This window comes from Anser brachyrhynchus, assembly GCF_964034855.1.
Source record: "Anser brachyrhynchus genome assembly, chromosome: 4".
NCBI classification, from domain to species: Eukaryota; Metazoa; Chordata; class Aves; order Anseriformes; family Anatidae; genus Anser; species Anser brachyrhynchus.
Genome location: NC_137698.1, coordinates 37,299,945 through 37,317,528, shown reverse-complemented (window position 1 = coordinate 37,317,528; position 17,584 = coordinate 37,299,945). Strand labels below are relative to the sequence as shown.

Below are 17,584 nucleotides of genomic sequence, written 5' to 3'. Positions count from 1 at the left end.
CTGGCTGACCTAATTCTCACCCTTTTGGAGCTAGTAATGTTACTCAATTCTTCAAGAGGAGAAGGTGAGCCAGACCAAGCACAGGTGCAACTCAGCTCCAATGTCCTCCCAGGGCCAGTCCACCCTGTGCTGCTACCAGCAGTCCTGAAAATAGAGACTCGAGCACTCATGAGTTTTCTTCTCCTCATTAGTTCCACAGTACGGAAGGCCAACAAAATTACCCAGAAAAACAAAAGAAAACAAACAAACAAAACAAAACAAAAACAGCAATTGCTTACTAGTCCCTTTTTTGGGAGATATCTTATAGGGGTTTGTTGTCTTTACCTATAAAAAAAAAAGTTTTGATGTTCTTCGATATTGTACATTCCTTGGGAATAAAGTTGGCCTTTGAATGGAAATTAGATTAGATATGATCAATGCAACCTCTAGGTTTGGAGGTACGATAATGTGATATAAAGTATTCTGCTATGAGGACAATAGTGTTTAAAACAATAGACATTTATTTTCCAATCCTCAGAGAATGGCTGCTCCTCTTTGAATTTAAGTGAGGGAAGTAACTTTTCCATCAGTTTTGTGTATTGATCAATGATAATTCATTGTTATATTAGGTAACACCACACTTCCATAACAAAAGACGGAAAATCTGTAGGGAACTGTAGTGTGTGCCTGTTTGCATATGTGAAGACTCTCTCTTCCTCCCCCATAAAAACAAAAGCCCCTTTCCTCCTTTTCCATTTTCTCATAGAAAACATTCAAAAAGTTGCTGCTGTCTGATCTGTAATTTCTTATATGTGGGCAATGTGCTTTGCTTTAAATCATCCTGATTTATAAGGATCAGAGTGATTTACACAGGTAGGGAGAACCAGCAGAGATTCGAGTAACATTATCTAGTTACTATAATACTCTATTGGCAATGACACCTAAAACCACTTGACTAATCTTGTTCTACTTGACATGTTTCTTAATGGGAGCAATACATAATCTCTTGTTTTCAGAGACTTCGTGGATGTCTGACTACTTCAGCTTCTCTGTTGACTTACTTTGTTATATGTGTAACGGACGGTTTTAACAAATCCCACGTGTGTCTAATTCCTTATTCTCAGACAGCCAATGGGTCCAATTATAAAACTTGAAAAAAGCTGCAAAAGGGGAAAAAGCCCAAACTCCTTTCCACCCTTCTGAAGTCCTGCCATTCATCTGTCTCTTGGCTTTAAAACAGAACTATAATCCACGGTCACAGCACTCAGAAAAAATATACAATGCTTAATTACAAAAAGTGAACAAATATCAAGTTACTTCATACTTAAACATCATTTCAATCTGAAGCTCAATGGCTTTTGGTTGCCCTGAAAATCCATCTTCACAACTAGTAAAACAGATAAGTAAAGCAAAGCCTATTCACCCAACCAATTCAGTAAAGCTTTGGAACTTAGAGGATAGCTCATACTCACTGTTCCTGCATCCAACAGACACAGGGATAGAGACATACAGCAAGTGTACACGTACAGACAGGGCAGAGACACCAGGGCAGGCCTCTTCCCATGGTCTCTGAAAATGGCAGATGGAGATAAACTGCTTGAGGAGAAAGTCTTGCTACACTCCCAGTGAAGTGCCACAGCTCACAGAGCAGTCTGCCTCATTCTCCTGGTGAGGCTTCTTTCTCCAAGTACAACCTGGCTGACTTAACTCTGCTTACCCAAAAATTTCTTCTGAGGGGCTGATGGTGTAAGGAACTGTTCATGTAAAACACAACTGACAAAGTCTTCTGGAAGTAGCCTTCCTCTTGAAACTGATTTTGCCTACTTTTTCAAACAGATGAAAGTAATTTAGGAACTGCTGGTAAGAGTTTTGCCACCAATGACTGCCAAAGATGAGGCAGCAGGGAAAGGATGATACTGTGAGAGGAGTTAATGTTTTTCACCTTGATAATTTGGGGGCCAGTAACAAAAATCGAATGGTTATAGGTAGTAAAGACTGTCTTTGAAATTTCAGTTTACCCCTCCTGGGACAACGTCTCCAAATGCAAAATCAATTTGTTAGTATTTTGTTTATTTTAATTACTGTTATCAATATATCTTTTGTTTGAATATGGCCCAATGCAGCACATTCCTGAATTCTGTGGGTCAGTCCCTTTTCTACAACATAAACAAACAAACAAGATGGAATGTCAGATATAGGTTCTCCTATACACAAATTCTTGCAACAGCACTATGTGGCCTCCTTATATTATAACTCACAGGACAGCTCTTCAAACTTTACTACTGCCTGGGGCATTCCAGACACAACATTATTCAAAGATGGTTCATAAGCTACTTGCAAATGTTTAAAATAATGTCACAGGTCTGTTTTCAAGATACACAAAAGCCAGGAAACTGAGAGTGAAGATTGAAACAGCAGTCCTAAACTTTCTCCTCCTGTCTTTGCCTAAGCATGATGGCACGTGCAAGTGCAGACATACACCTGAAATACACAGGCACAGTGAGATAAATTAAGGATGAGTTTTCAGTCCTAACTCTAATTTCAGGTTTCTTTGCAATTTAAGACAGATCTCTGACCTTGTTTTTCCTCATAGTTCTTTATAGCAATAACATCAGCAGATGGTGGATAGAAGAAAGAAATAAATTACTTTGAAAATTGATGGAAGATCCTACTCCACCTCACTGATGAGATTACCAGGGATAGATCTCCCTACTCACTAGGTAACCGGATGGTCTAACAGCACTTCTTTAACATATTGATCATCCATTTAAATGAAAGGTGAACTCCTTTAATGAGATTCACAGAAGAATTTCATTCACAACATAAGGATCCTTCAGACAGTCCTTCATTTTTTATACAACCGGTGCACACAAGAAAAAATGGTGGAAATCCGAAACTGATTCAAAATCAAAGACAAATGATTCTCAAGAAAACGCCAAAATTAAGCTGCTGCTATAGATGTATCATGGGATTCAAAGCATTCACTCACACATTTAAAATTAAATCACAGCAGCAGTCCCCCCCAAACCTCACCAACTTTCCCATCTCCTCTACTATATACATAGGCAGGGACAAAGACAGAAAGCTGCCCACAGCTTAGCCCTACTTCTCAGACAGTGTTCCCTCCTTCAGCATAGAGAAAGTGCTGGAAGTGTCATCCCAGATGGAGTTGCCCGCAGGGGGAGCCGAGCCCCGTAGCCTCTGGGTGGAAAGGGCAGCAGTGGGAGTGTGGCTTGGAGCTCTCGCTTCTTGCTGGTTGGGCTGCTCTGGAGTTACCCCCTTCCCCAGCCTGTCACGCTTGCTTGTCTCCTCATGGAGGTACAGGAAGGAAAGGCGCAGCCTCTTCCTCTCTGGCAATCTTGCTGTGCTTTCATTAGGATGCTGCACTACCATACTTGACAACAGAAAAAAAAAATTACATGGGAAAAAAGGAAACAGTAAGAGAGCCACTGCTTTTCTCAGCCTTCTCTTGCTTTCTGCATGCTTATTCCCCCAGTACAACTATTCATTTTAGCTCCTGAATTCCATGTTCTCAAAGGTATTATTCAGGGTCGTAATTTCTACTCTGTTTTTTAAAGGAAGAAGGAGAAATACATAAATCAGTAAGGCCCAAATCCGACTCTAGCTAGCACAAGGAAAAAGAACTGAATGCAGGACTAAGGCAATCCAGTCCCTTAGAGAAGTCAGGCCAAAATTCTCATTGCCAGTGCACTCCTCACAGCCTCTCCTACCTTCACGAGCTAGTTAACCCAAACAGGGCTGGCTGCTTTGGGAAACTGTGTCACTGTAACATACAAGTTGGACAAGTCTTGAAGAAAACTATCCAAAGGTAGTAAGATGCATACATCAGCTCCACTGCCAAGTCCAAATTCCTGACAACACGGGAAACATTAGCTGAACATCTTCCCTTTCCACCATCTTCCTTCCTGAGTGAAAATACATATGCACATATACACATGTGCACACACTTTTTTTCTTTTCGTTATGGACCATCAGTAGCTTGCATGGTCTGCCCAAACAACAGATAAGACTATCAGTTTTTGTGGTGAGGAGATGGAGCGCTGATGCAGAAAAACAATAACCCACGTAAAAATTTAATGCGAAAACTGATGACAGGGAGCCTTATTATTAAAGCAGAGCATAACACATGAGCATGGTCCTGACAGCACTCAGAAGAAATTCATGTAAACATATTCTCCCACAGTTACAGTGATTTGCAGAAAGATGAACCTCTGAAGGTGTACTGGGAAACCCCTCTTTTGTTTCAGGAGCTTTCAGAGTAAGTATGGAGAGGGCACCTGGTGACCCCACCGTCAGGATAGTATTTGTTAGTTTGAACTGTTGACTGCTGAAGACTGTGAAAGAAAGCAGGGTGTTGCAAGTACTTTGATTTCTCTCTTGTGTACTCAAGATGTCACAAAGGCCTTTGAGACTTCAGGATTGTCTCAGAGAATTTTTCCCGGTGTTTTCCCAGCAAAATAATCTGCAATGACTAATAAAATAAAATTCTGAGAAAAAAGAAAACAAATATAAGTTTCTGTAAATTTCCACTCCCGAACCCAGAAACGTCACGAGTTAGAAGTTTGAACTCTTGAAGGATGGATTTCTTTAAGGAGTATGTTCATTTCAGCTGAACCTTTGGTGGTTTAGTTAAAATAGCTTAAGAAAGTGCTCACTCCTTCAAACTAAAATCATAGAGGAGACACGCGATGACATATTTGGGATCAAAACACGCCAGGTAGGTCAGCCAACCACCCACCCAGCCAGAGTTTTGTACCGGTGTTGCCAGCTAAATCTATACAGTTGCATACAAACATTACTTGGAAGGTGGAGAGACAGAAGAATATATTTTTTCAACACTTCACTATTCTGAATGCAGCAGTGAATAAGGGTAAGAATAGTTTCCAAGCAAAACCGCAGCTTCCTCTGGAAGGTGATGATTAAACTGTACCAAACTGTGCTTCTACTTCAGTCAAGGATACTTTCCTCACTAATCACACTAGCAGAAAACAGCAGTGCCAGCTGCTCTAGGAGGGATGCCTTACCTCTCTCATCTTCACTGTGAAATAAAAGAATACCAAAAGAATACCAAACACAGAGAGAAAGATCAACTATCTATGAATTTAAAAAGCAAGACCATGACCCTACTGAAGTTACCTGAGTCAGTGAAATGTTTGTCAGATTTTTTCTCACAAAAAAAACCAAACAAACATAAAAATACGGCAAAGGTCTTCCCATAGAGAAAGAAAAATGTTCATAGAAATCAAAGCAAATCAAGGCAAGCTTAGATTCTGGTCACAGCCACACGAACACCTCCTGTCTGTGATGACAAACCACTGGACATTGTGGTACTCACACAGAAGATTCGGGTTCACCTTGTTATCTGCATCTTTGGCAAGCTCAGAAGCATATGGACTTGGCAAATTAGAACAACCCTCCTAAGAAAACTGAAAACAGTCTCCTGGGATGTGGATGCCCTCCAGGGTGGAAGATGGTGTAGCAGGAATTTGAACGGTTGTGTTTCTGTATATTAAATGAGCTCCCCAACCACCAGGCTAACAAGAACTGACAGATGAGCACAATCTTCCCTTCAGTTTTTTTTTCCTTCCCAAGTATTTTAAGCTTGCTCGTTTCATCTGCATGTGGAATAGGAATTTCTTTTGAAATTGCAAATAGTTTCATGGGAATGAAATAGAATTTCCCATATAGTTTTAGGGAAATCAATTTGAAACAATGGTCTGTTCTTTAGTATTGCTAGAGTTTGTTGGTTGAAAAAGAACAATTTTCCTTTCTGTATCTCCTGATTCCCTCTAAATGAAGTTACAAATATATCTGACTGTATGCCACAACACAGTTCCTTTCTATGCTTTAAGATGGTTGTACAGAATTTACCTGCTTTCTTCCTGTTATCACAAATAAAAGTATTATAACATCTTCATATAAGATCATAGTATTAGGAGTACAGTAGTAGCTTGGCAAATATATTGATCTGGCAAATACACTCCTTCCAGTCCAAGACCACCAACTCCTTTCTTCTGACTTTTTCATGATGACCCAGTGACCTTTGAATATATTAGGTGCCTTTGGAAAAGCAGTAGTTAGCTATTTGTTCTTCTGCTGCATGATGACTTAAACATGAAACAGGCCGTATTCATTTAAAGGACTTCTGTAAACAATTATATATATTATATATGCGTGGTTTTTTTTTCCTTATAAAGGAAGAGAAACTAGTTTTAGTACTTGTGCATTCAATAGCTCATCATCTTCCTCTTTACTAAAATACAATGGAACTATAGTCCCATTTAATGGTCATGCAACCTTTCTGGAGCAAACATATGAAAAAACCCACAGTGTAAGTACAAGAAATAAAAAATACCACAAAAAATGCTAAGTGTCTCATTTCTCAAAGCTGACAACAAATTTTTGCAAAGGAAAATTCAAGGGGAAAAAGAATTCAGCAGGCTTCAGTATTCAAAAGAAAGCCAGAGAATGGGAAAGTGACTGGGCCCAAGAGAATGGGAAAATGATTGGGTCCACGGTTTAATAAGCCCTAACACAAAAACAGGTTGTGTTTAACACAGATTTTTAAAAAGTATATTCAATAGTCTACTAAAACTATGCTACTTAACTTCTAAGAAAAACAAGCATATGAATTTCAGTAGTCTCTCTGAAGAAAGCAAACATCTAACTTCTCAAGGCGGCCTTGAATATCTTTCATTCTCAGAGACTAAATGGCTTTGGGTTTAGGTAAAACTCTTCACTGCCATGAGAGGTGTCCCATCTTCTTGAAGTAAATCAAAAGACTTAATTTTTTGGAAATCTGAAATAAGCCAGGGCTCCTGTTTGACTGAAACAGATGCCTGAAATGGTGAATGGTTTACTTAGCATTTTATTAGTGTTCTTCCACATTATTTGAACAATAGTAACAAGCCTCATAGAACTGTAACATACAAACTGTTTTTGCCAGGGAGATACTCGGGAAAGCAACCCTGGAGTTCAGATTATAAACCACTACAATTTAGAACAAATAAATGAATATGAAAAGCAGTTTATTGGCCATCAAAGCTAACGAGATAAAAATCTGTAAGCAAGCCAAATACCCTTAAAGCATTCAGGCATGAAGTGCCAGCAAATTCTTTAACCAAAAGCCTGTATTCCTAAGTAAACCGCAATATTTGTTATTTTCTACTACTTTCCATGCTATGTGAAACTATTTGCATCTCATCAAGCTTTTCATAGAAGTTATTTACTAGCCAGTGTGGAAAAAACATCTAATTTTAAACATTAACTACATTCAGTGCAAGCCTACCAAGATGCCATTATAGTTAATATTTCTATTACTTCTGTTTGCTACATCAGTCTTAAGAAAACTTACGTTTCACTCCTCATCATTTCCCTGCTTTTCATTCCCACCACCTATTTAATTTAACTCAGAAATTATTTGAGGATATTTTGATATAAAGATATTGCATCAACAGAAGAAACTATCTGTGTGTCTCTGGCTGAATCCGTAACGTTTGCTAACCGAGGGGTCTAGATGATAGTTGTTCACAACCAACTAAACTGCATACATGTTTAAAGGCTCTTTTAGAGAGAGATAGACATTAGTGTTTCTGTGCAAGTTCAAGACGTTTTAGCAGTATTTCACTGTAGTCTGTGTGACTTAAGGACACTAGCAATATTTGTAAGTAGCTCAAAAAAAATCATATAAATTTCCAGGCATATAAGCTGATTTTCAGTGATTTCTTGCATGGCCAAAGTTGTCTATTTTTCCTTATTTCCACTTGAATTAATTGGAGATATCATCTCTACCTGTGAACTTTGTCCTGACAGATATCTTTGGCCTTCTGGATGATTCTTAGTCAGGTTTTATTCATGCATTCTGCCCAGGGCTAGCTCCATGCTGTTTTCCCAAACTAGCAAACTTGGGTATGTTTTCCTCTGGTTTAAAATTGGCGGCACAAGGCAGCTCTCCATGCCTCTGCAAGCAGGGCAGAACAGGAGCACAGGATTAGCTTCTGTGGCTGCCACAACCTACATCCCTCTTTGTGGTTCTCCTGATGGGCATTTCCTCCCCAGGCTCCGTAAGAACAGTTGCCAATGGAAAATTGTTTGTATCTTGTCCTCTGACTTGCTACAACACACAACTTTTGGAAACACGACTTGTGAAAGATGGCAAGACTAAGAATGATCTCCTGAGGCCAGCAGTTTTAACAGTTCCAGCACTCTGATGTTAATTCTAGGCACATTGTATTTTGGAGTGATGTCTTCCCTGAGACATTTCTTATGCCTCAATTATTACCCCTGCGACACGCCCGTAGTATTTTAACACCTGAACTAATGTTTCAAAACAAATTCAGTAACACAAGATGTTTCTCATTTTGAAAGAGAGGGAGAACGGGGTTTCAGATGAGCTGACCTCTCTAATCACATGAGACATTCTCAGCTAATTAGGGACACAGGACAAATACCATTAGACATACACCACTGCAAACATCTTAACATGCACAACTTCGCAGGGTAATACTTTACTGACAGTCAGAGCAAAAGGTGACCTCTTCAAAGCTGCCTGAGAAACCTGTAAATAAAAATACAGGATTGACAATGGCTTGTTTGCTAACATTAATCAAATTTGAATCAGGCAAACTTTATTTATTTCAAATGTATTTCCTTCAGTCTAAATACTTCAGGCCGTTTTGCTAAAAAGATGGAATTTCCTTTGTAAAAAAAACCACTATAATTTTGTCTTCCATTTTTCTCCAAGCAATGGTTAATATTCCGAACAATTATCGTGGCAGCCCTTGTAATGAGAGGGCAGAAGAACAGCAAAGAGGAAGCAACAAAGAATTCTGGAGAAGGTTAACAGCCCAAAAGATCACATTTCAAGGAGTTAATTAACCGTGCTGTTGTTGCAATAATGGAATAAAAAAAAAGAATTTAGTTCATTTGACATTTGACCATTTACAGTATATATCTTGCAGAGAATGGATTTGTTTGTCATTGTTTCTTATTGCCAAACTGGTGACCATAAAATCTTCCTATGCTGTGTTCTCTCCTTCAGTAAGCAGCTGTACATTTTTCAGTATGTTCCAAGAACTTGCAGGGAGGGAGTGTTGTTTATTGTCCATTCAAAACCACGTACTCCTGCGTGTAGGAGTGTAGGTAGACTTAGCAATGCTTAAAAGAGTATTTTTTCTTTTGGTTTGATTTCAACACCTTTCTTGGGGCCACTCTGCCACCTGCCTACAGCTGAACAGAACTGTGTAATACAATTAACCTTTGCAAACAAAAGCTCGTTAGGTTAAAGATATGCAAAAATATACATAGGCTGAAGGCATCAACCACTGATGATGCTCCTCCATCTGAACCTTGTCAGGAGCACACTCATAAATGTTTTAGTCAACTGAAAGTAAAAACAGCAAGTGAAGGAAGTTCCTCTGGTAATTTGCAGAAGTAAAACCTCACCTGAGTCATTCATATCGCAACCAACTCTCACTCGCAACCAACTCTCACAGTCATCAACTCTGACAGCTGCCAGAGTCTTCATCTTTTCAATTTCTGCTAACTGGGTGTTGCTATTCTGTCTCCTTCCAAATGCCTTTATAGATTATTTCACCACATGAAGAAGCATCTTGCCATTCCACTGCCTCTCAAAAAAAATGTCCTTCACGCTCTGTGGGAGGCAGGACTAACCCAAGTACATGAATGGAGACATTCTCTGTTGGTAAACTAAGGAATAGCTCAATCTCTTAAAGTGAAGAAATATCCTATTTTTATTAACTTTTCTTTTCTTTTGTAACTGCTTAGAAAAATCTTGTATTTTGCTTTCTTTCTTAGACTTTTATTCAAAAAGTTTTCTCATAGGTGTTATACAATATTTGGGAATATGGGTTCCTTGTCACTGAGATTATAGTTCCTGAAACAACACTGGAAAATAGGGAATTTGGAAACATTCTCTGGCTGTCAAGTGAGAATGAATGCAAAGTGATGAAAAGTAAGAGTCCAGGTGTAATTTACATCACGCTGTAATAATTACATATAGTGAAATATAGTCTACATACAGTGTATATCTCAGCTGAATATCTAACTTCTTTGACAAAAAGTTGACTCAACGTCAAGTTGCCTTAACAAATAAAGAACTGAGCTGGATAACGATTCAGTGCTCTAGTTCCCTGTTAGCAGTCAGCCTGCGATAAGATGGAATTTTAAGTCTACAGGGTAGCAGAATTCCTGAGGAAAAAGCGCCACCACAACATTGTTATTTTTGCTAAAAACAGTGATGTAAGACAATTTAGAACTTTGCAAGTAACATTAGTTTGACTTGTTTCTCCAGGCTCTACTGTTTCTGGAGACAAATGAGACAGGGCTGGCCATGTAATGCTCTCTCCAGTTGTATTGTGATTAGTTTTATGTATAGTTGCCACAGTAAGGGCAAATCTTTTGAATTTCTCTTCTAGGCTTTAAATTCATCTTGACAGAATTAATGAGCCAGACTGCTAAACTACCCTTATTCATGTTTACATTGCAAACAAGACTGGACCTTGAGTAGTGCTCCAAAAATGCCACAGACGAAGTAAATAGGAGCAATACATAGAAACAGTAGAAAGATAGGGAGGAACCCCTCTCCCCCCAGTGTGTCTGCCGGGGAAAAGAAAAAAGCTAACTGGGTGAAGATGATCACACATTCCAGGAAATTATTATTAGTTTTGGTATAGCACGGCCAAACCTGTTTTTTACCCAATAAACATTTTGAAAAAAAAATTATCTAAATGTTATCTAAGTTATTCAAGTCTCTGATTAAATCTATTTACATCTCACTGCTTTTTCCATATCAATTAATGTTCCAGGTTCAGAGACATTTTTACTGTCACTTTTACTATATTTCTAATGTAACCACTATAACCACTATTTATTTATTTTTCTAGTAGTACATCTGATGTTCCTATTCCTAGTTAACACAAAACCAAAGAGCATCTTGTGGTCACTTCCACTTGATACTCAGCTAATTTTATTAAGATGACTCTGCCAACTGATTGCAAATATACAGCTGAGTGGAACAAGTAAAGGAGTTACACTTACCTGAACACCCTATCCTTACTTTTTCTGTCCAGTGTATGAATTAAAAAAAAAAAAAGGCTATTTTTAAATGATGTATGTACCATGCACATTAGAAGTTTATATCACAAACTGTTTTCTTTAGGGAAGGAGACCACACCAGTCTTCTAAAGCCACCAGGGCAGCTGTACAGATGAGTTTATACACACTTACTGATAGCGGTACCCAGGTTTTGCTTTCATTTCGCACCAGGCTATCAAGATGGTACCTGGCTAGTAGTCGTTGAAAAGGCTTGCAAAGATGGACATGCAGGAAATTATTTTTTTTGTTTATGAGTGGTGATTGTACTGTTTCATTTGGTAATTGGGCTGCTTTCTAAGAGTACTTCATGGACTTTGACTAATGCATGGTTCTTTCCATTAGCATGTTTCTCACTGCTCATCACCACTAGCAACGCAAGCTGATTTTTTCAAGCTGTCTTGTTACTTGATGCTGTCTGAGCAGAGGGGACAGCTTAATCTTAGGAGAACCTGATGCAATCTGCTACAACATCAATGACTGAGACAGAAGTCTGGAAAAACTGAATCTTTTTAAATATTTTGTGCAGTTTAAATTATTCTATTAATATCAATCCAGAGCATTAATGCTTGTGATACATTTGGAAAAAGGGGAAAAGAAGTGAAAAAGAGGAGACACTTCTACTTCTGAAGCAGGTCTGTCCGATCCGTCAGAACTGCATCCACTGACAGAATGCAGCCATGTCTCTTTAAAGATCACCAAGCCTGGCAATGGCTTGGCAGCTGTTATTCATGAAAGACAGCTCGAATGCAAGTAACTTAAGCTCTCACTGAAGCTGCATGACTAAGTGCTTAGCTGACTGAGAAAGTGAACTCATTTCAGAGCTGTTGTTATGGCCACCTGACACAGTTTGAAGTCAAAAGCGTTCTTGAATGTTAGCAAGAAGTCTTTCCCTATGATAGAATAAAACCATAAGAGCTGTATATGTTAGGAAAAACTTTAAGCTTTTAAAGTTTTAAGTTTTTAAGCTGGAAAACACAAACCTCAAGAATCAAGCCTATTGAGGCATGTTAATTACTGCACAGCTCAACAGACCTCTGTCTGTGCAAGTTTATCACATTACTCAAGGAACTGACATTTAGAAACTGCTTACCAGGCAAATTTCATAACTAATTTCTTTGGTCTAATATGCTGGCCACTTTGTGGTTAAGTTTTCATCTGATTTAAACTCAGAGGCAGCTGACCCAAACGCTTATCTTTCAGAGAGCGCTTCAGAAGGCATATACTCTCCCAAGTGGCTCACCTTATCTGCTTTGTAATTGTGTTGTGCTTTTGTGAGTGACAGATTATTCTTAGGGTCTGGTTAGGCTTCCTGAGGTGCAGGCTTATCATATAGCAAAACCTATATTTTGCATACGACAGCTGTTTTGTTTGTTTTATGTTCTAATCATGACATCTTTAAAGTGTGTGAATTAGGAGAATATATAAAGTATAAATCTAATCCCAGAAAAAGTTTTGCATGTTACATTAGTATCAGTTCTAAATATTAATTCAAATATCTTTCCCATAAAAATGCACAATCCTGCAATCCTGTAAAGTTGTGCTAAGTTCCTGAAATACCATTTACAATCTGTAGACTTCTGACTTTCAACTAGGAACACTCATGGCCAAGGCAAAGACCATAGTTGTTTCTTTTCTCTAAACTTTGAGATTAAAACACAGGTTTTAAAAACCAGCAAAATAAACAGCTGCAAACTGGCAAATACTTGATTAACACTATTCACATCTATGCATCCAACTCCCTGTCAGTGGCAATTCAGGCCTTGCCGGTTCTCCACAGATAGCCACCTATTATGTCCAAAGCATTTTATGAGAGTCCTATGTTAACACCCCCCTGCACACACTTTGGAGTTCAAAAAATGCTCTGTCCCTATTGTCTGACAGGTTATTAGAAAACTACATGCCACACGTTACTTCCCTCATTGGCTTTTTTTTTCAGTATGTCCAAGTTTTTCATCTGTTCTCAGGGAGAAATTAAAACTCTGCTAAGGAGAACTGCTCCACACGTGAAACATGACTGATTAAGACTGAAACAGAAGAAAAACAACCAAAACAGCTAAGGAGGAAAAAATATATAAGGAAATAATTATTTTAAAAGTTCTTTTTTTTCCCCTCTAACCCTAGCCTCACAGCACATAGATTGTATGGCAATAAAATGTAGTAAGTTTTCTATAGTCAAGTATAGTTCAGAATTATGTATGCTGATTTTATGACAATAAGTATACTTTTCCAATTCACAGTTTGAATATTTCCTCTCTGAGCTGTGGGGCACCATAAAGGCCTATTGCATATTGCAAGGGTCTGCTGTATTTCAAGCTTATACCATACATTCAGCTGTAGGAACGTATGTGTGGGCAAGTGGAAAAGGTGAGGCAAAAGAGAGTGAAATGAGGAAAATGCTTTGACAGTTCTTTAAAAACATCTAAAGCATAAGCATACTTTTTTTTTTTTAAATAAATAAGGTCTATTACATAGCACTCATGGGGATATTTATCTACTAGTTGAGCAGCTGAAACAGCCCTAAGACACTTGGCTTTTTGTGGTCTTTGTCTTTGCAACAATGAAAAGTAGCAATATTCCTTATGTAATCTCTATGATAAATTTCTTTAGTTACTTAATTCAGTAAAATTAGTACTGTTCTCACCAGTACTTTATCTATATTCCCTATATTTCCCTGTATTTCTTCGGCAGCTTTTCCCATCAAATCCACCTATGAACTGGGTATGGTAATACTGACACCCACCCAGAAAACTGCATCATCCTGTCTTACCCTGGGAGAATTCAATTTGGCACAGAAACAATTGGATACAAAAACATGAAATACTTATTTGAAGCTAGAGTCACTACTGTAGTAGTAAGTTTATCAATCAGTTCTAACTTTATATAGTCTAGGCCTGCCTTGCACCACTTCATTGGTAAAAATAATCAAGCTCACTGCTTTCACAAGCAAGTGACTCTCTCTAAATTACAGTATTTTTATTTGTAAGCATCAACTTTACTATGGACACTACATTCCTGAGGTCTTTAAACAAAACTGCGTGTTTTCCAGCCTAGCAGAAATTCTCCTGTGCTTTCAAAAAGACGTTTTTCTAGTCTACCATCTCCTTGTTATCTCCTTCCCATTCCTTCCTATTTCAGTGATGTTTTGCTTCAAAAACTCCCTTTAAATCCAATTATTTATATTACTCATTCCAACAACCTATTAAAGATATTTTTGTTACGATGCACCCTTTCCTGCAACCAACTTGAAATACTTAAAAAAAAAAAAAAAAGCAGCTCCCTCTCCAGAACATCACAGCTTCTAGCACCCACTCCACTACCTGTTTACCACACATGAAAGTAATGTAAAGAGAAAACTTATTAAAAGATAAGCCAATTATTCCATCTCATACAATTATGTTAATCAAATGCATACATTTGTCTGAAAGAGCAGGAGCTAAACCAACAACATTCTGTATCATTATATGAAGATTAAGCTTGGTGTATGTAAGAATTTCAAATAATTATTGACTAAAAAATGAAATAAAGAGCATTACTGACATATAACATGATGTATACAAAGATATGTGTGTACTTACCTGGCCAGAATTGGATCCAAAATGCTAATTTGCATCTAGTTTTTACTAAATCAACAAAAAGGACTGTATTTTCAAAATCTTATAATCACTTGTAAATAGGTAGGTTTAACAGTAAATTTCCACCTGCTTTAAAAGTGATAGCTAGGGAACTGTCTTGCCATCATTATGTCTTTACTTTTATCTTTTTGTCTCCTGTGAACAGGCCGACAAATTGCTCTGTACTGTGTGATGGATGAAAGCTTAGGATGGAAATGTGAGCCAGTAATCATTCAGGAATGACTGACATTTCTCAGAGCTTCCCCCTAGAAGACTTCATCTCCAGAAAACTTTGTAGGACAATGGCCTCACACAGTAAATCCTAAAAAGAGAAAAAAAGAATACTGTCAGAAATAACTTGCAACATCACATTCATGCAGGTATGTAAGAGCTGGTTGTCATTTAATGCATTCAATATGCATGGCTGTTCTCAGAGGGTTCCTCTGGGATTCAAATCACTGGTGTTAAGCTTTGCCTTTCTAGCTGCAGCGTGCCCCTATAAGCATACTTAATGCTTGCTTATAAACAGGATGTAGAAAAAAAAAATTGAAATCCCTTTGCATTTCCTGTCTTAAGTGGAAGGTTTTGTTAGCAATACATTGCAAAAACACTGTGGAAACACAGGCCTTCTACCATTTGAAATCCAGACTACCTTCGCTCCTGCGTGAACCGAGCATTAGTGACAGACTGAACCAAACCTCATGTGCACACACGTGGTAAGTGCAGAGAGAAGCTAACTAACTGCTGCACAGACTAACCACAGAACCACGAGTACACAAAGGTGTACTCTGAGGTCACACAACCCACCAGCAAGAGGAAGCATAGATTTGGAAGCCACGTACACAGGACACTGCACAGGGTCGATAGGCATTGAAGAAACACTTGGGGACCCAGCCATATGCTTTGTGGACACAGCCCAGTGAATTTCCCTTTTGCTGTTATGCGTAAAATTCCTCCCTAGGTTTTTCAATAGTTAGGAGGTGTCTGCTTTATTAAGCTAACAACAAATTTTTGGAAGATTCGCTTGAGACAAAGGCAGTGTTTTCATACATATAGTGTCACAGTTTGGCTCAAGCAATAGTGGTAGAAGAGTCAGTATTAACATCCTCATATTTTCCTTCCTGAGGACTTCTTTTCAGTCTGTTATACACTGAACAAAGATACCTCTTGCATCTCCTTGACAGCTTGTGATGGTGAATGTAACATGAAATATAAATCAACAGAGGTGTGCTCAGACACCTTCCTCACTAGTAAAATGGAAAGTGTCTTTGAACTGGTGATGACAACTGGAATAATAGATCACGACATCTTCAGAATGGCAGTTCTCTAAGCAAGGCTCCGCATGACACATGGAAAAGTTAATAGGCTCATTTTTTCAAAAAGAGTCACAGTAAACCTTGAAAGAAAGCAAGGTTATTCACCTTTTTGAACAAACATTATTTGTTACATCTTTGGATGTATGGATGTATTTTGTGCCTTTTTTATTATTATTATTATTATTTGTAATCACACTGGAAATACCATTCACAAATTTCTTCTAACTGTAGAAAATGAGTAGACAAACTTCATCCTTTATCATGTACATTTGATGTCATTTTCAGATCTAATAAATTAGCTTTAAAACACCTGTTATCTGAAATAAGTGATGACAGGTATTTGTTGATTTCGAGGAATATGGAATAATTTAACTCCTATCTAAATACAGTTCATATAAAAAGTGTCCTTTTATCATTAAATGAATTAGGATTTTTTTTCCTAGCTTGTACAAGTTCTGCAGCCTGAGTGATGCAGTTCTCAAACATTACCGATTCCTGAAGAGAAATACTACTTAATAGTGATAAACATTTCTGTTCTTTGGCAACAGGCTCTCTACTGCCAGCACTTTTCCTTTGCACAGCACTGGTTCCTTAGTTCTCATGTTATGAGCTTGTGGTGAATTTCTTTAGTTCATTAGTAATTAATGAAAGGCAGAGAGGAAGGATTACCTTGCTACCTTGCCACACAGGAGCAACCACCCAGGCAGACAAACACACCTCCCATACAGTAATCACACAGCAGCTTTGCTTCCCAGTTTTAGATATTTCCTCACCATTTATCTTTCTGATTTAGGCCTTTATGCATGCCAAGCGATTCACTTAAAATCATGGCAAATGCTTCAAGGTTTTACACCATTTTAGAAGAGAAAGATGCTCCAGCCGCACATGAGCAGAGTTTATGGAATAGACTGCATTATGACTGACCAGGAGGTTCAAATGCTGACAGGTACTGACGGTACAGACTGCTTGAAAACGAAGTGCTTTTTCTATTGTACTCTTTCTTGCATATCTGTAATCTCTTTTCTGGCTAAATTCACTTCCTCTCCCATACTGTCGTTACTGCCAGGCTCTTACAGCCTGAAATGTATCACATTCATCAAGTCACAAACTTCATTTGGACTCCTGCCCTAAGGGACCTGACTCAGGAACCCGCAATAGCTTTGCTGTTACCGTCTTGACTTCGTTCCTCCTTGTCAATGGGAATGTCTGATAAGAAAAACTCCCTTCAAAATGTCCATGTAATTGGATAGGAAACGCTTTTCCGCTCTTACAAATGTTAGAGTCTATAACAGTATTTCCGTTTCTCAGTTAGGGAATTCATTGCTACTTAACAGCGACTAAGGAACACATAAACACAACGAATATCGCTTATCAAGAATGATTACATGAACTGAAAACCAAATTACTGCAATTTAAAGCCTAAATACAATTCAAAGTAGTAAATAATCCTATTAGGATTATTATCCCATCTAAAACGACATTCTCTGAAGCACACTAAGACTATTTAAAAATGTATACACTGCAAACCATCAAATCCCTAGT

General features: G+C 38.1%; 1 protein-coding gene across 1 annotated transcript in view; it reads right to left on the bottom strand.

Moving 5' to 3' along the window:
* The window catches only part of LOC308194747 (uncharacterized protein), a 96,377-nt gene that overhangs the window by 55,327 nt on the left and 23,466 nt on the right, over nucleotides 1-17,584 (bottom strand). The window contains exon 2 of the mRNA XM_080591039.1: nucleotides 14,691-15,048. The gene's annotated coding sequence lies outside the window, so the exon portion shown is untranslated. The remainder of the gene's footprint in view (nucleotides 1-14,690; nucleotides 15,049-17,584) is intronic.